This window comes from Bactrocera neohumeralis, chromosome 2 (genome assembly GCF_024586455.1).
Source record: "Bactrocera neohumeralis isolate Rockhampton chromosome 2, APGP_CSIRO_Bneo_wtdbg2-racon-allhic-juicebox.fasta_v2, whole genome shotgun sequence".
Lineage (NCBI taxonomy): Eukaryota > Metazoa > Arthropoda > Insecta > Diptera > Tephritidae > Bactrocera > Bactrocera neohumeralis.
The window spans coordinates 81755846-81771677 of record NC_065919.1 but is presented as its reverse complement, the minus strand read 5'-3'; the positions used below and the strand labels follow the sequence as shown (position 1 = coordinate 81771677).

Here is a 15832-nt window from a genome sequence, read left to right as displayed (position 1 = left end):
GCTTGTATGGAAAACTTTCACATTTGACAAGATATATTCACGAAATTTGGTATATATTATTTTCTAAGGCAACAATGTAATCTCCGAAGAAATTGATCAGATCGGTTGACTATAGCATATAGCTTCCATACAAACTGAACACATAGTTACTAACAGAAATGCACCTGTGAAGGGTATTTAGCTTCGGTGCAACCGAAGTTAACGTTTTTTCTTGTTTTTGGATATTATTGGTATCACCTCAATCTCATGGTAATTTGACTTAACTACAGTGTGGGTAGTATTCTCCGAACAACAGACTCATTAAAGTATGCTTGACTGAATAGACTTAGTATATTTTGTAATTAAGAAACGCTTAGATTACTGTTAACTCTTTTGAGCTTGAAAATTGCAGTAATTCCATTAAAACTGAGCTGAGGAAAACCTCCATTTCAAGTTTTTTTTTAAACAAGGGTAGTTCAATTCGCCATTATTATTTGAGATTGAAGTAATCAAAATTTTCTCAGTGCTATAAATAAATTATTGTTTCTCCACACCAGCAAAATTAATCTTTTCTGCGTCGATTAACATTTCTTTTAGAATTAGAACCGAGCACTTTGTGGCACTCTTATATCAATTTACCTTTCATATACATATGTTAATACGAAAATATAAAATATCATTCCCGCATTCTTAGCATTGTGCACTCTGAAATACACCAACTTGTTTGAGTTTATAATTAACCTAACTTCGATCAATAAAAACTATAAAAGCTACAATAATGTATGACATGTGTATGTAAGCAATAAATGTTAGTACATATATCCAACTCGTATGACTAATTGTGTAACTGATATGTAGTATGTAAGTATGTATGTGCGTGTGTGCGCCAGTAGTCGCATGCCGGCATAATCAGCAGTAACCGCAACAAACCCACTGACGTACTTTAAATGACCAGCGACGCCTAGGGGCGTTTATCGTCAAAGCACAAAAAAGTGAAAAAATAAATTCTGTAAATGCCGATAATTACTAAATGGCAAACAAGTCTTTCGTTAATTAATGAATTAATTGCATACAACATGTGTTGAAAAGTTGTTGGCCTAACCATGAAAGAATTGTTGTTTTTAGTGAATGATATTCCTTCAAAAAATATCGATCGAGAATTATTATTCTTTGAAATTGTCGTCCAATATTTCGATAAAAGTTGTGTAGTGAGAAGCTTCGACAGCTTAAAAATAACCGTTTACTTTCTTCTCTTAAAGATAACGTAAATTAATCTTCTATATTGAAGGGTCTGTCAGTTTTATAGTTAAATAGTTATTTAACGATAAACTGCAGAAATTAGAGAGTATAGCAATCGAAGCTTGCATATAGATTAGGTTAGGTTAGGTTAATCTGATAGGCCAAAAAGCCTTGCATAGACCAGTTTTGGTCCTTTGCGATACTAGATGGAGTTCAGTTATGAGATCCGTGAGGAATAGTCATCCTTTGGAATGCCTGTGTTTGATGCGAATTTCAATAGGATCTGTGGCCTCACTATCGATACCTCTTCCAGTCTTGCCTATGCGGAATAAGTGCCCTACAGATGCTCCTTTATTACCGATATGTTACTCCCTTGATTGCTGCTTGGCTGTCTACGTAGATGTTGACTCTGTACTTGTCTGCAGGTGCATTAGAGGACAGTTCCGCGGCTTTCGCAATAGCAAAGATCTCAGCTTGAAATATACTGCAGTGGTCCGGCAAATTGAAAGGTTGTCTTATGCCTAACTCTGGACAGAGTCCGTTGTGATTTACGTGAATACCTGCCTGCGAAGGCCTAACCTCGCAGTGCTTTCTATTTCTAGAAGCACGTGGATCAATACAATGCGTTGATCAGCGCCCCAAAGCATAAATGCATTAAGCAGAAGTCGATGTTTGCCCAACCGCCATTACCCACCGAGCTACGCCTGAAGGTTCTGTATGTTAATTCTCCTGCATCCTGTATACAGGTGATTACAATAAATTTCACCCACAAAAAGATTAAATTGCCTAAAAAAATTGAATTTAGGAGACAAAACAAAAAAAGATAATCTACTTGTCCTTTTAACAGCACTCAATCTGTAAGAGTACGTAGTAGTTAAAAATAGAATTAGAAACCTTTTCGTGCCAAAAACATAACAATTAGTCAGCAATCTCAAGGCAGAGCGAAAAAAACGCTTATACAAGGGAAAAAATATAAATTTTTTCAAATGCAAAGTTTGCAATTATCTTATGCCTTCATGCGATGATAGCAAAAAAAAGTATTTAAAAAACAGATGCCACTTCTTGATTGAGATTTTGCATTTTTGCCTATGCGTAGTATTTTAAATGGGGCAATATGTTTCTATGTAGTATGTATGCGTCTTGACTGCGTTCTCTGAAACAAATTTCATTTTTGTACCATATATGTATGTATACATACATACCTACTATATATACCAGCAATTGATAGCAGCTTGAAGTGCCTTCAAACTGCGTGACGTTGGCGTTAAAATGCAATTGCTGTTGCCAAAAAAACAAAAACAAAGAAAACACAAAAAAAAAACTAAAAACAAAGCAACTATGCGAAATAAAAAAGCCATTGGGCCAATAGCGTTGCCACATGTCGCTCCAAAGCACCAACACGCCAGCCACGTACAAGCATACAAGTGTAGTTGCATGCAAGTAAATTCTTTAGAGAAAAATTACTTGGAAACAACAAGCAGAAAATGCAAGTGGCCAACATGTGCGTCTGTATGTATGTGCATATGTGTGTGCGTGCTGCGCGAACTCCCCTGACCCCACACACATACATTGCACGCGTTTGAGTAGTTTCATGTGTTGTCTGTCCGTGCTACACAGCAGCCCAAAAAAAAGATATAAAAAACAAGAGCAGGCACTAAAAACAAAAACAAACATGATATCAGAAAAGCCGGAAAGTTTAGTGTAGCTTGCTTGAGATTCACTCTCAAAGCCAAAAATTAAAAAAAAAAAAACACAAAAATCAAAAACACACAGATTTCATTCGTCTCGGTTGGGTGCTTCGCTCACTGATGTTTGCTTCGCATTTTCGACAACTATTATTAAAGCAAGAACAACAGCAACAAGCATTGCTCTGCACTTCACACTCCCCGATGATTTGTTTATACGTCACCACAGCATTGTCGCTCCGGCAATAGTCACAAGGTCGAGTGGGTTTTGGCAACGGCCAGTCTGCTTGCACATGTTTATCATATAGTTATGTACATTTGTATACTTGTATGTGTGTATATAAGAGTTTTTAGCATAAATTTGCAGCGGTTCGCTAATTTTCCTAATTCGTTTGGAGGTTACGCCGATGATTCAATTTTGTTGGGAAAATTTATCACTCTCGCTTTCTGTATCTTTTAAACTCAAAGGTGGTTTATAAGTTTTCAAATGGAAGCAGCGCTCAATTAACATTTCCAGGCATTATTGATTGACTGGATTGCCCAACTCTTGGATCTCCTTTTCTTTAGTAAAAACTGGTGTTTTTTCTGTCATCATCATACAGGTTTATTACTAACCTTTACGATTCAAAGAAAGTAGTATATTATATTCTCAACACTAAGAGCCTATTATTAAGAAATTAATTTCCAAAAAACCCATCTTCAGCTACAAAAAAGTAGTTAAACATATACATACATATGTAAATACTCTTTTTTAATTTATTCAATTTTACTGTCAAAAATAATTGCTTTTCAGTTCTAAGCAACATGTTTTACTTGCTGTACCGGCTTCACCAAATTCCCTTCTATCTTTTTATGTTTTGTTTTGTTTTATATATTCGTATGTATATGGTAAATATATTAGAAACCGCAAAATAATTAAAAATGTTAATTAGACTACGTCAGATTTTGGCACCCAAACAACTCAAAAAATTCAGCTATTAAGTTCTTGTTTAAAAAAACAAAAGTTTAATATAGTAAATTAAATTCAAAGAATTATAAACAATACAAAATCAGTTGCAAGCAAAAAAGATGCGAAAATTTATTTTTGAAAGCCATCGAAGAGCTATTTGAGTGCTTGTAAATGTCTGCGGCGCTTGAAATAAAATCTGCATCAGTAAAAAGAAACAATGAAAACTTGCTGAAATTCGATACATATCAATATTCAGACAGTATGCATGAGGTATTTGCGTGTAGTTGTTTTGCAGGGCGAAGTTTTCCTTTTGAAAAGTTAGAAATTGGAAAATGGAAATTTAATGTGATTTTTGGATGAAAACTATTTTGCATTAAATTAATATTGAAGTGCTCGACCGAAATTGTACATATTTGTTTATTTATTTGTTATTATAAATATAAAAAAATAAGTTAAATTTTCATTAGAAATACGAAAATACTTTTTCGACTACCTAATATATCAGAAGCATTAATGTTATACTTAAAGAACGTATAAGGTATATGTATATATGAAGAACGTACATGTATACACAATTAAAAAATTTATTAACTTTTTTTTAATTGAAAAGGCAAAAATTTCTATTCGAAATTCAAAAAAAGATGCTGTGGCCTGCCAAGAATTTTTATTCCAGGTAACCTTGGTAAGCAAAAAAATAGTTGTATAATCCCTATTGAAGAAGAGGCATAAAATGAGGTAGAAACACTTCTAGTTAAACTGTGGAACATTTTTGGGATTATTGTCTGGGGGGTGAGAAATTCCAAGTCAGGGTGATGGTACTAGGTCAGTATAGTAAAACCCTCAAAGGGTTTGGCGTTCGTATGTATCAGTTTTTTTTTATGACCTTTTAAACTTTTTCCTTATCATGATGTTTTTTCGCTTAGTTGTAACATTTTGGCAAAAACGTAGTTTAACATAACTCGGAACTTGGAATTTCTCACCCCCCCGATTAGCTGTTGTACTGTGTTATGGAATGAATTATGGAATGAATTTTGATTTCTATTGCAAATTCAACAGTTCTGAAAAACTTCAAGTTACGGAAGTTCCAGCTATAAAAGTTCAACTGCATATATATAAATATATACATAGTTATATTTAACACACATACCGGCCGACATATTCGATAAAAGACTTGTTACAAAAACGAAAATCATTATACATATGTAGTATGCGGAAGGTGGGGGTAGCATCGATCCGATTTAATCTATTTTTTCCTACTACTACATACTATTAAGGGGTTATATAGGTTCACGGGTTTCAAAAAATCGATTTTTTTTAATATTTTATTAAATTCTATAACATCTCCAGAATATTGGCCTAAATTTTCAAGTTCATCCGAGTAATAGTTTCGGAGATACAGCCTTGAGAACTTGTGCGCTCGAGACTAACTATACTTAGTGCGCCGTCTTAAAGAGCGACCTCAGATCGCCTGCAAATTTGTTTTCCTTATTTAAAAAAAAATTTTTTTTTTTGCAACAAATCAAAACATTGTATGCGAAGACCTTAATTTACGTCTAAATACATATATTATTAATAAATACATAAATATTTTAATTTTAAATTTTTTAAAGAATAAAGAATAATTATACAGTACTTGTGATCACCCTAATGCCGTAATGGTGTGATATAATTACAATATTTTCTCACCGCCAAGTTATTATTGTTCTAAGTTGTGCTGAGTTAAGCAGCTCTTCCTCTATTAACTTCATTATATAATAAATAATTGCAACTTCATTTCATGTATACATACTATACATACATGCAAGCATACTTCCTGTGCACATAGTATTTGTTTAATTTTTCACCCCTTTGTTGCGTTCTCAGTTAATTATTTGTTTATAAAACTAAGCACGCAATGAATTGCAACATTGTATGGAAGGTGTAAGTGCTCATTAGCTCAATTAAATTGTACTTTTTTTACGTACCAACTTTTTCATGTGGGTACATGTACACATAAAAAATACAAACACGCGCTGAGAAATTGCAAGAGCAGGTGACAATGATTTCATGGTGGCTTGACTTTGAGATTTACTTCTTTTACCTTTCATATTTAAACTTCAACGTTTATATTATTTAAATGCGATGGCACCCTGTTGTGGAAGATTGTCAAAATGGTTGTCAGCTGTCAAGCTGAATGTCAAATTGCTCGGGCATTGTTATTTGTATGTACGACATTTTGTTTAAAAACGCTTACTAGAATGAGGAAATAATTTTTTGTAAAAAAAATATACTTAACTGATCTTGAGACTAGGTTTCTCAAGTTACAAACGTGACTTTTATAACCCAAAGAAAATAAATAATTTTATAAATTTACCGCTCGATAAAAATGGTGCCTTAAAATAATCAAATTTCAACAGTTCTTTTGAGTGGTTAGGTTTATGGAAGAAACCCATTTTGTAGAATATTCAATTTTTTATCAAATCTATGAAACTAGATATTTTTTCATGTATTTGGAAGTGAGATATGATTTTTTTTATCTGATAATGAGAAAAATAGAAAACTGTAAGCAAAGGACCGTCCCGTTACAATAAAGGGGTTACATGGGTTTCCTCGGATGAAAACAGCCTTTATTCAACAATTTTTTCTCATATAATAATTAAATATTTTATTCGAATTTTTCATTATTACCAACATATGTATACTATTAACAAAGAAATTCTGAAATTTTTGAAAAAAAATATTTTAAACTCTGGTGACTCTCGAAAAAGAGCGGCGTCCGCGTTGGCAGGATAAATCCTTACTTAATCAATTAAACTGAAAAAATACGTTTACGTTTTAAATAATTTACTTAAAATTTTAACTTAAAACTTGGACGAAGAAAAAAAAATGAAAATTGGATTTTTGGCAGACATTTTTCAAAAAAAAAATTAGTGAAAATTTCGTGACATTTTTTCAAATAGTTTTAATCGAAAACAAATCCTTCATCCAAAGTCTTTTAGACTTTTATCTCAATGACCTGTGTATGTAAAATTTCATGAAGATCGGTAGAATGTTCACGAGAAATCTTGCCAACCGACTTCAAAAAGTTTCAAGAAAAACGCGTTAAAAGATGGCGCACTTAGCTGGCTAGCCTCGAGCGCACAAGTTCTCAAAGCTGTAGGACAATATTCTAGAGGTGTTGTAAAATATAAAAAAATAAAAAAGTCAGTAATAAAAAAATCGATTTTCGAAATTCGAAAGCAAATATTTCGACTTCAGAAACTATTTTCGATATACAGAGAAATTATCGATCTCGATCTCTAGAAAAAAACTGGTTTGTTCTTTACCCAGAAAAATGTTGAATTTGTATATTGTGATTATAGTTTTTACGAACTCCGACGGTTTACTTGGTCTGGTTGTTTTAAAAGGCAAATTTCTTGGTATTAAAAACAAATGTTTTAAAATTTATGCTAAGGTTATTAGCATGCTGGGCTGCAATCGTTTTATGGAGAAAAAATATGTTTGTATTCTTAATCCTCTTGAGATTTAGGAAAGCAGCACCTTCAATTGAATAACATATTTATATACAAAATTTTTTCTCACTTAGCCGTTTTAGTGACCAAGTAAGTCTTCTTCAAATATTGACCTTGAATTAAATAAAAACATAAACACTGAAATTTCTTGCTTATTTTACCGCAATTGTATAGAACGGTAGGTATAAACAAATTCTGAGCAAACATTTTTGGGCATCTATAAACAACGATAGGCCATAAATTCAAGAACCTGCTGCGATTCTCGTAATTTTTACCTCATAACAAAGACTTTTTTAAGATTTCAACTTTAGCATCAAAAATTAACACAATATTTTTAAATGCCTTAAAAAAATACTTGTTTACTAACAGAAAACATATTTATGGCATTATGGCGAGCCAATCAAATGCTCAATTTATTTAAGTAGATATTTTTTTTTTGGCGCATTCCAGCTAATAACAATCATTAGTTAAGTATAATTTAATGTTATTACTTTGTATTCCGAATTTTATTACTTTACTAATACTTGTTAATCTCTACTGCACTTAGAGGATATAGTAATTGCTACTTACATACAACTATAACCATATTTAGATATATATGCGAAGCCACAAGCTCCTAAATAAATTGTAATTATTAATTAATGCAATAAATCTGTCACAATTAACACGATATTTACTTATTTAGCATATGCTAGGCATACCCTGTAGGAAATTTAAGCCAGAATTATGGCTAGGAATTACTGAAATTGATAACAACCCATACACCATATGTAAAGATAATTTTATTGCTAATTTTAGTGTTTTGATGGTAGAAACTAATATTTGAGATGAAGGATGTAGTTCTAAGATGAGAAACTTCGTAAGCAATCGTAGAGATTTTGTACAACGTTAATGATTAATGAAGTGCTTTACAACTTCAAAACTAGGTCAAATCTTCTGAGAAAGTTTCCATTTCATGTAAACCACGGAGCACGGAGGTTTCATGTCCACGGTTTATTTCCTTAGCTCTTTATAAAAATATAAGCAGAAAAACCAAAGAACGTTGAACTTTTCAATACCTTTTAAAGTTCTAATACAATAATAGGTTCTTTGAAGCAAGAAGTTAACCGATTTGAAAAAAATTAATATTCGTCTTAAATTATGGCATTTAATTTCTCTCACGGGTTTAATATCAATAATTAATTATTTTGACCTCCATACGCAACTACAACAAATTTTGAAAAGTCTACAAACAAATTGTTCATATACATATACCCAGGCGTATATATGGTATGCATATATCGTCTGGACTTATATGTAAATATTTTAAATATACACTTGGCCGCATAAGTCTGCGTACAGATAGCTATTATTGAAAAACAGTATTAAAAATAATAATCTAGTGGGGTAACCTTTTCTTCTCATTACTTCTATAAGACCTGTGGGCATTAAATCCACAAGTTTTGCTGTATCTTCAGCCGTAATATTCGCCCATTCCTTCATTATAATAACATTGAGCATGACGTGTTGTGTTATGTTATGACGTGTTTTCGGATTCTACGCTCGAGCAACTCTCACAAATGCTCAATGGAGTTTTATTCGGAGATTGAGAAGGCGTTCGCAACTGGTTTTTTTACATTATACAAAAGCTAGAGCTTTACATTTTGTGCAGTATGTTTGGGATCGTTATCTTGTTGGAACCAAAAACTCTATTCCACCCCCAGTTTTTGAACATTTTGCAGAAGTACATATCTTTCAAATTTTTTATATATATTCTCTCATTCCAACGCTCTTGGCTGCCATACCGCCCCAAACAACACCGTTTTCATCATGTTTCACACTTGACATCATATTTTCTTTTTCATACGCCTTTCCCCTTTTCCTACACAGCAATTTCTTGCCTTTTATCCCGAAGATCCAAAGCTTGCTCTTGGCCGTAAAAATAACACTATTCCAAAACTCTGGTGACTTTGAAGCATATTAATTCGCGAAATCAATCCGTTTCTGCCTATTCACTACCGAAATATAGGGTGTCTTACGGGCTACTCGACTATCACATCAAGGATTTTTCAAAGTTCTACGAACTGTATCGTCGAAAACAACTTTAGAAAACCTTTGCTGTCTTGGATTTTATTGAACTAGTTGTACAAGCCGCTCGTTTTCGTGATTTGTTAAGAACGCACGGGATTTTGATAAAATAGATCCAGTTAAAATATAATTTCTGAGCACTCTATTATCGATGAATGAGTTCGACCGACTCTTTTTCCTATTTCTCTTAACGATTTGTCCTCAACATAAAGCTTTATGATGACTTTTCTTTCATCGGTACAAACAGCATTGTCTTTCATTTCCATGTCTGATTTAAAGACCTCTTACAGTTACTTCTTTATTCACTGAAATTGATATTCTAAAGTCGCACATGTTATCGAGAAAAAAAATAAACTAACGATACTCGCCAATTACTATTTTTGAGCAGGTGTACGCAGCTGATGTAACTGAATAATATAGTTCTATAAAAGTACGCTAATAAAACAATTTCAAAAATTTCTGAATACCTACCGTATTATATGATAAATTTGTGTTTAAAGTTATTTTTAAGATTTTATTGGCGCTGTACACATTTTTATGCGGACAAGTGTATGTATATTTTATGTGAAACAGAGTGTCAATGGCCAAAATTGCAAGACTATAAAAGAATGAGCAAAATAAAAAACGCGATATCGTATGCGTATATACATATGTACATATATGGCTATATATGTACACCAATTTTTAGTCAGTATAACAAATTTGGTTTGCTGCCTTATTGAGTGGAAGCAGAATTTGTTGCGAACTTAAAGCAGACAAAGAATTCATTCTGCTGGCGGTGCGAATTTCGATATCAATAAAACACTAAAATTATATACATATATACTATGCTATATGTATAAAAATGTATTTATATAGAATCAGCTCAATTTGTGTACAAAGCCACCACAAGGCAAAGAACTAATACTGTGTTCACATTACAGCAAAAGTGCTTAATTTTGTAGCAGATAAAATTTGCATTGCTTTAAATACTTACTTCATACAAAAATATTCACATTCAAGCAGCTTGATCCAAATTACTAACTCCCTACATTTTTCTTTTAAATAACCAGTAAGAAGATATGCCTCAGTCTGGACCATCTTCGACCTTTTCAACTGTTGAAAATCTTAAAAAAGTGAAGGATATGGTGCTTGAAAGTCGTCAAACCAGTGTTAGAACACGAGAGCTCGATATCTCTCGAGAGTCCGTTCTAAGGATTTTGGTGGATATTTTAGGTATGAAACGTGTTCTACTTGACGCGTCTTGACAAAGCTGATTTTTTTTTTTTTTTCAAAAAGATTACCGTAAACGGTCCCCTTGAACATGCTTGATCGTACGAATTCCGATCCCACATTCATTGAGAGCATTATAATTACCAATGAGATAAGGGTTTATGAGTTTTACATGCAAACAAGTCAACAATGCCAAGGCCACACAAAATTCAAGGTGACGCTTATTGCTTTTTGATATTCGTGGTTGGGTTCATCGGGAATTTGTTCCGGAAGGACAGACGGTCAATAAGGAGTTCTATTTGGCCGTATTGAGGCGTTTTCGTGAGAAAATCCGTCGAAAGCGGGCGGAATCATGGATTTTAAATGATCATAATGCACCATCGCATCAAGCCACGATGGGGTCCGAATTTAAAGCCAACCCCTAACTGAAATTACCGCCGTGGAACCCGTTTTCAGTGAATCGAAAGATATAACAAAATTCCCTTAAGGAGTACTTTGAGGCGACAAAGTAAATATTGATGAATAATTAAATATTAGGCGTTCTATTATTATTTTCTATAATTCTTCAAAACAAAAAAAAAATTTTCGAAAATATTTGAAATTGTTTCTGTGCTTATGCTCGTAAGAAAACTTTTGTCGGCTCTGGAAATATTCAAATACACATATTATGAGTCCTCAAATATAATATATATATGTAATATAAAAACATATATATTCACAAATGTATATATGAATATATATTCTCCCAAAGAACACCTCTTCTATGACCTCGTTCCAAAATAATACTTGACTGCACAGGCCATCGATCGACAAGTGGCTGCAACGTATGCGCTCATAAGTGTTGATATGTGCCGACATCTGTATACAACTAGATAGCAATTATCATTATAAAAGTATATGAACGTAGATTTATCGGCAACCTCGTTTGTTGCAGTAAAACACAGATAAATATAAGGCAAGATCATTTACGCGCCACAGATGAAAGCAATGAGCGGCAACATTCAATTTTTTCACTGATGACCGATTGCAAGAAGGCATTGCAGTTGTCATAACTGTTTGCAAGCGAATTCATTGGTACGAAACAGATTGAATTCATTAAAATGCTGATAACTTTTTACGATCTTCCCTTGCCAATGAAAGCTAGAGTTTGTCAAATAACGATGGAAGGAAGGGTCAGATACTTTTGGAATGATTGAATATTTCTTAGAATGCAAAAATGTTTTCTAATATAAATAGAATTCATAGAATTTACCGATAAAAAAAACTATCAAATAAAACAATTATTAATTCTTTGTTATTTCAAGTTCGTTTAAAAATTAATCTTAATCATATTATTGCATACTGTGGGCAAAAAATAGTAAGACTTTTTAATTTAAATTTAGCGTCAAAACCCATTCGAAAAAATATTTCTTTTCTAGGTTAGTATGACTGTCAATGACTTCTGTGCTAAATGATCCGTCAAATTAAGGGTGTGATTGAGAATCAACGATTAAAATTGAGAGATCTTACTGGCAACGTTGGAATATCCAAAGGATCAGTGAAACCATTTTGAAATATCATTTAGGCCTAACAAAAGTGAAAGCACGATCACTAAATTTTTTCGATAAACAGCGTCGCTTTAACATCTGTGAAATAATGCCTTCCAGCTACCAGGATGATCATGAAATGTATTATTACTGGGAATAAGTCTTGGATCTTTGCTTACGACCTAAAAACAGACGGTCAATCGGCCGAATATCGTATCAAAGGTGAGCCAAGGCCGAAAAACCACGTCAAAGTTGGTCAGAATCAAGGTTATGTTTAAAGTTTTCTTCGATTATCGATATGTGGTGCACTCCGAGTAGCTGCCGATCCCCCAAAGTGTCAATAAGTAATACTATTTGAGTGTTAGCGAAGCTATTCGTGAAAAGAGGCCGGAATTGAGGGCCGATAACTTCTGGTTTTTGCACCACAATAATACACGGTCACATACTGCATTGATTCTTTGTGAGTTTTTCGCCAAATTTCTTATGAGTTATTTATCTTTAACAAATCAGGGATATTTCGATTCTTCTGCAATCGAACTTTGACTACTTTTAATATAGAAACTAGAATGTGGAGACATAGAATCTTTAAATATTTTCATGTACTGTTTCATAAAAATGTTCAATATGTTTCCAAAAATCATACAAGTCCAGGACCAGTTCATATTAAGAAACTTATGTGAAAATTAACAAGAAAAATAATCTCGAAATAGACGAAAAAATGTCAAAAATATATATTCACACTCAAACCGTTTTCAAGAAAAAAATTTAAGTTTTGAATTTTAGAAAGTTCAACCGAAAATTCTTTCATAACTACTTTCTAAGAGATATTTTCTCGTTAACTTTTAGTTTCATTAAGAAGTGTAAATAAAATTTTGTTATACAGTGAAGCACATCGCTCGCATAACGCTCTTCTGAAATAACTCAGCGCTACTATACTCTCCAGCTGATATTTCTATTGAGATGTGTACTAAGTTTCACACTACCAGATTCATGTTAAAGTTAAGTGAGCAGCGCTTGAGATGTAAAATCAGCAGTGCTCACGCTCGCATGTGTCACTCAGCGTCTGAGCATAAATAAATATTTGACTTTAGTTCGCCGCAAGACAACAATAAATATGTATATACTGCCGTACAAACACACCCACAATGGCTTACAGATGTACGCCGAGGCAGATATTGCAGATAAAAGATACTTTTCTGCACGATCGCTGTTTGAGGAATGATGAAAAACACTCGTGTTCCACTCGTCTCTTTACCCACCTTTGCCGTCGTCGTTTTTGATGCAGCACCAATGAAAGTCGGATGCTGTATTTCAAGTAGTTCTCGGAAAAGCCGCTATAAATTACGCTGATACGAGTGTTTTGTATTTTCAACTCGCGCAAAATCACACAAAAAAAATTGTAATTTTTGTATTTATTAGGTTTCGTGCGTTGCGCTATTTCACTTTGCTTTCAGCACGCCGACAAGCTGCAACGAGGAGCTTATGCAGCGAACACCTTTGCACAGTGCGCCGAGTGATTATTAACGGATTTCTTTTTTAACACTTGACCTTTTTTCTTGCTGAAATTTACCGCGCCCTCTACGCACACACACACCCATACACAATTATATATCTTTATTCGATATGATTTTTGGTATTTCGTTTGCGCGCTTTCGTGTAGCGTTGTTAACGCTTCGTCTTGCCTTTTCGCACTGCTCGCAGCGCTCACCGTTTGGATCATGACACGCGAATTCTTTCTCACATTTTTATGCTTGGCACAACAGGCAAAGTGGCTTTTTTGTTGAATATCTGCGTTCTCTCATTTATTTGCACGGCGTCTGGCCATCGATGAGCGCCACAACCTGTTTGGGAAGATCGGTGGGTTTTAGGTAGTTAACGGGTTGCCACGCTTATACTCGTAAGCTGTTTCAAGCGTTAACAATTTGGCACAAAATGTGTTGGTTCTATACAATATTAATAATTATTGATAGGTTGTCAAAAATAACGGTTATTTAAATTGAAGAAGAAAACGAGCATAGGCGATGAAAAGCAAAAATTTGTATTGATTTCATTAGTTTCCTTTATAAAGTCAAAGCGATTAATTATTTTATTAATTTCCTGGCGAAAATAAGGGCAACTCATACTTTATTGATCACTGTTTCCTCGGCCGAAGTGTACCGAAAAAAGTTATAACAAGAATAGATATTAACTTCGGAAACACAAATCACACTTTACAAATAAAAATATTCCTTACAAGCCCTTTATTCCAATTGTTCAGTTTGTATGGCAGCTACATATATGCTAAAGTGACTTGACATCATTAATTTCTTCAGAAAATGCACCATTGATCGAGACAATAACATATGTCAAATTTCTTGTATATATCTTGTAGGAGCAAATCTTGTTCCAGAAATATTGCTTCTACATTACGACCACATAATAAGCATATAATTTGGGTTAGTCTGTCATCACGGGTATTGTGACATTCTAGTATTTACTCACTTATGTCTCGCTGCTTTTCAACCCCTTAACCTCCATTTCTCATTTTCAAAAAATAGATTTGTACATATGTACTATGTATATTAGCAAATATTCGCTGAAAAATTGAAGTTGATCCGGCATATAGTTTCGGTGAGAGTTCCTTTTCTCTGCCCTCCAAAAAGGTCTGTTGCCACCGAAACACACCACTTCTTACTAAAGCAACCCCTAGGTGAGCCTGCTTGATCATATCATACGTCTCTGTCGCAGTTACCGAGTTTCATTGCGTACCTCTTACTTTACGGACAAATCCTGTATATATGAAACGGTTTAAAAGAGAAATTAAAACAGGAAAAACGTTCAGCATTTTGGGGAGAAAAGAACGTATGCGAAATTTCAGATCATATCTCAAAAACTGAAGGAATAGTTCGCGTGTGTATTCGACTCAGCTCGTCACAGTGATCATTTAAATATATATTTTATTGTGGCAAACTTAATATGCTCTAGTCAGAGTATAAAAATATTTCAAGCTGATGGCAAGCTAATAAAATAGTTATTCCTTAGAAATTTCATGACCTTAATTTTGGAACTGCAAATATATAACTCAATATCTCTAGTTCAGGGTATAATAAAAATAAAATAAAAATAGGGACACATTAAAGTTTAAAAATTTTTGGATGACCCTAATATTTAATTATACTTTAATCAGCCCAAAATTACCCAAGAAATATTTTTAAACCGCATGTTTCTAACTGATAAGCCAATTTACCTAGTCAAGAACTTTTTTCTTTAAAATAAAAGAAATTAGCTTATATATATTTTAAGCTTTTGAAATATGTAAATGTATATTTGAATTACCCAAAACTTTTACTTACTTGATGAGTCAATTCTCTATATCTTCTTCTTTATTAGTGCAGACACCGAAAACCGAAAAAAACATTTCTCCATATAGTAGTATATAAATTCATACAAGCGTGCGTTTGCGCATGCGTTTTTACATTTTGCTTGTAAAATCGTTATGTTCGGCGTATGAGTCAATAACATGTGGGATTGCCTGATTAAAAATTTAAATGATTATACTTGAGGGCGAGCAAAGCTCAAGTGCGTTATTTTAAATATAAAAATAATACACTGCAAGTTGAGTCAACGCATAAAACTGTTATAAAATGTTACATAAATATATATTATTTGAATTTTTATTTAAATGCTGTTATCGCTTTTGCCTCG

At 33.3% G+C, this 15832-nt stretch overlaps 2 protein-coding genes across 6 annotated transcripts in view; one reads left to right on the top strand and one right to left on the bottom strand.

Annotated features, from left to right (window-relative positions):
• Positions 1 to 13845, bottom strand: part of LOC126761522 (uncharacterized) — a 58474-nt gene extending 44629 nt beyond the window's left edge. The window contains exon 1 of the mRNA XM_050477814.1: positions 13408 to 13845. The gene's annotated coding sequence lies outside the window, so the exon portion shown is untranslated. The remainder of the gene's footprint in view (positions 1 to 13407) is intronic.
• The window catches only part of LOC126761537 (uncharacterized), a 79399-nt gene that overhangs the window by 51858 nt on the left and 11709 nt on the right, over positions 1 to 15832 (top strand). The gene's annotated exons all lie outside the window — the stretch shown is intronic.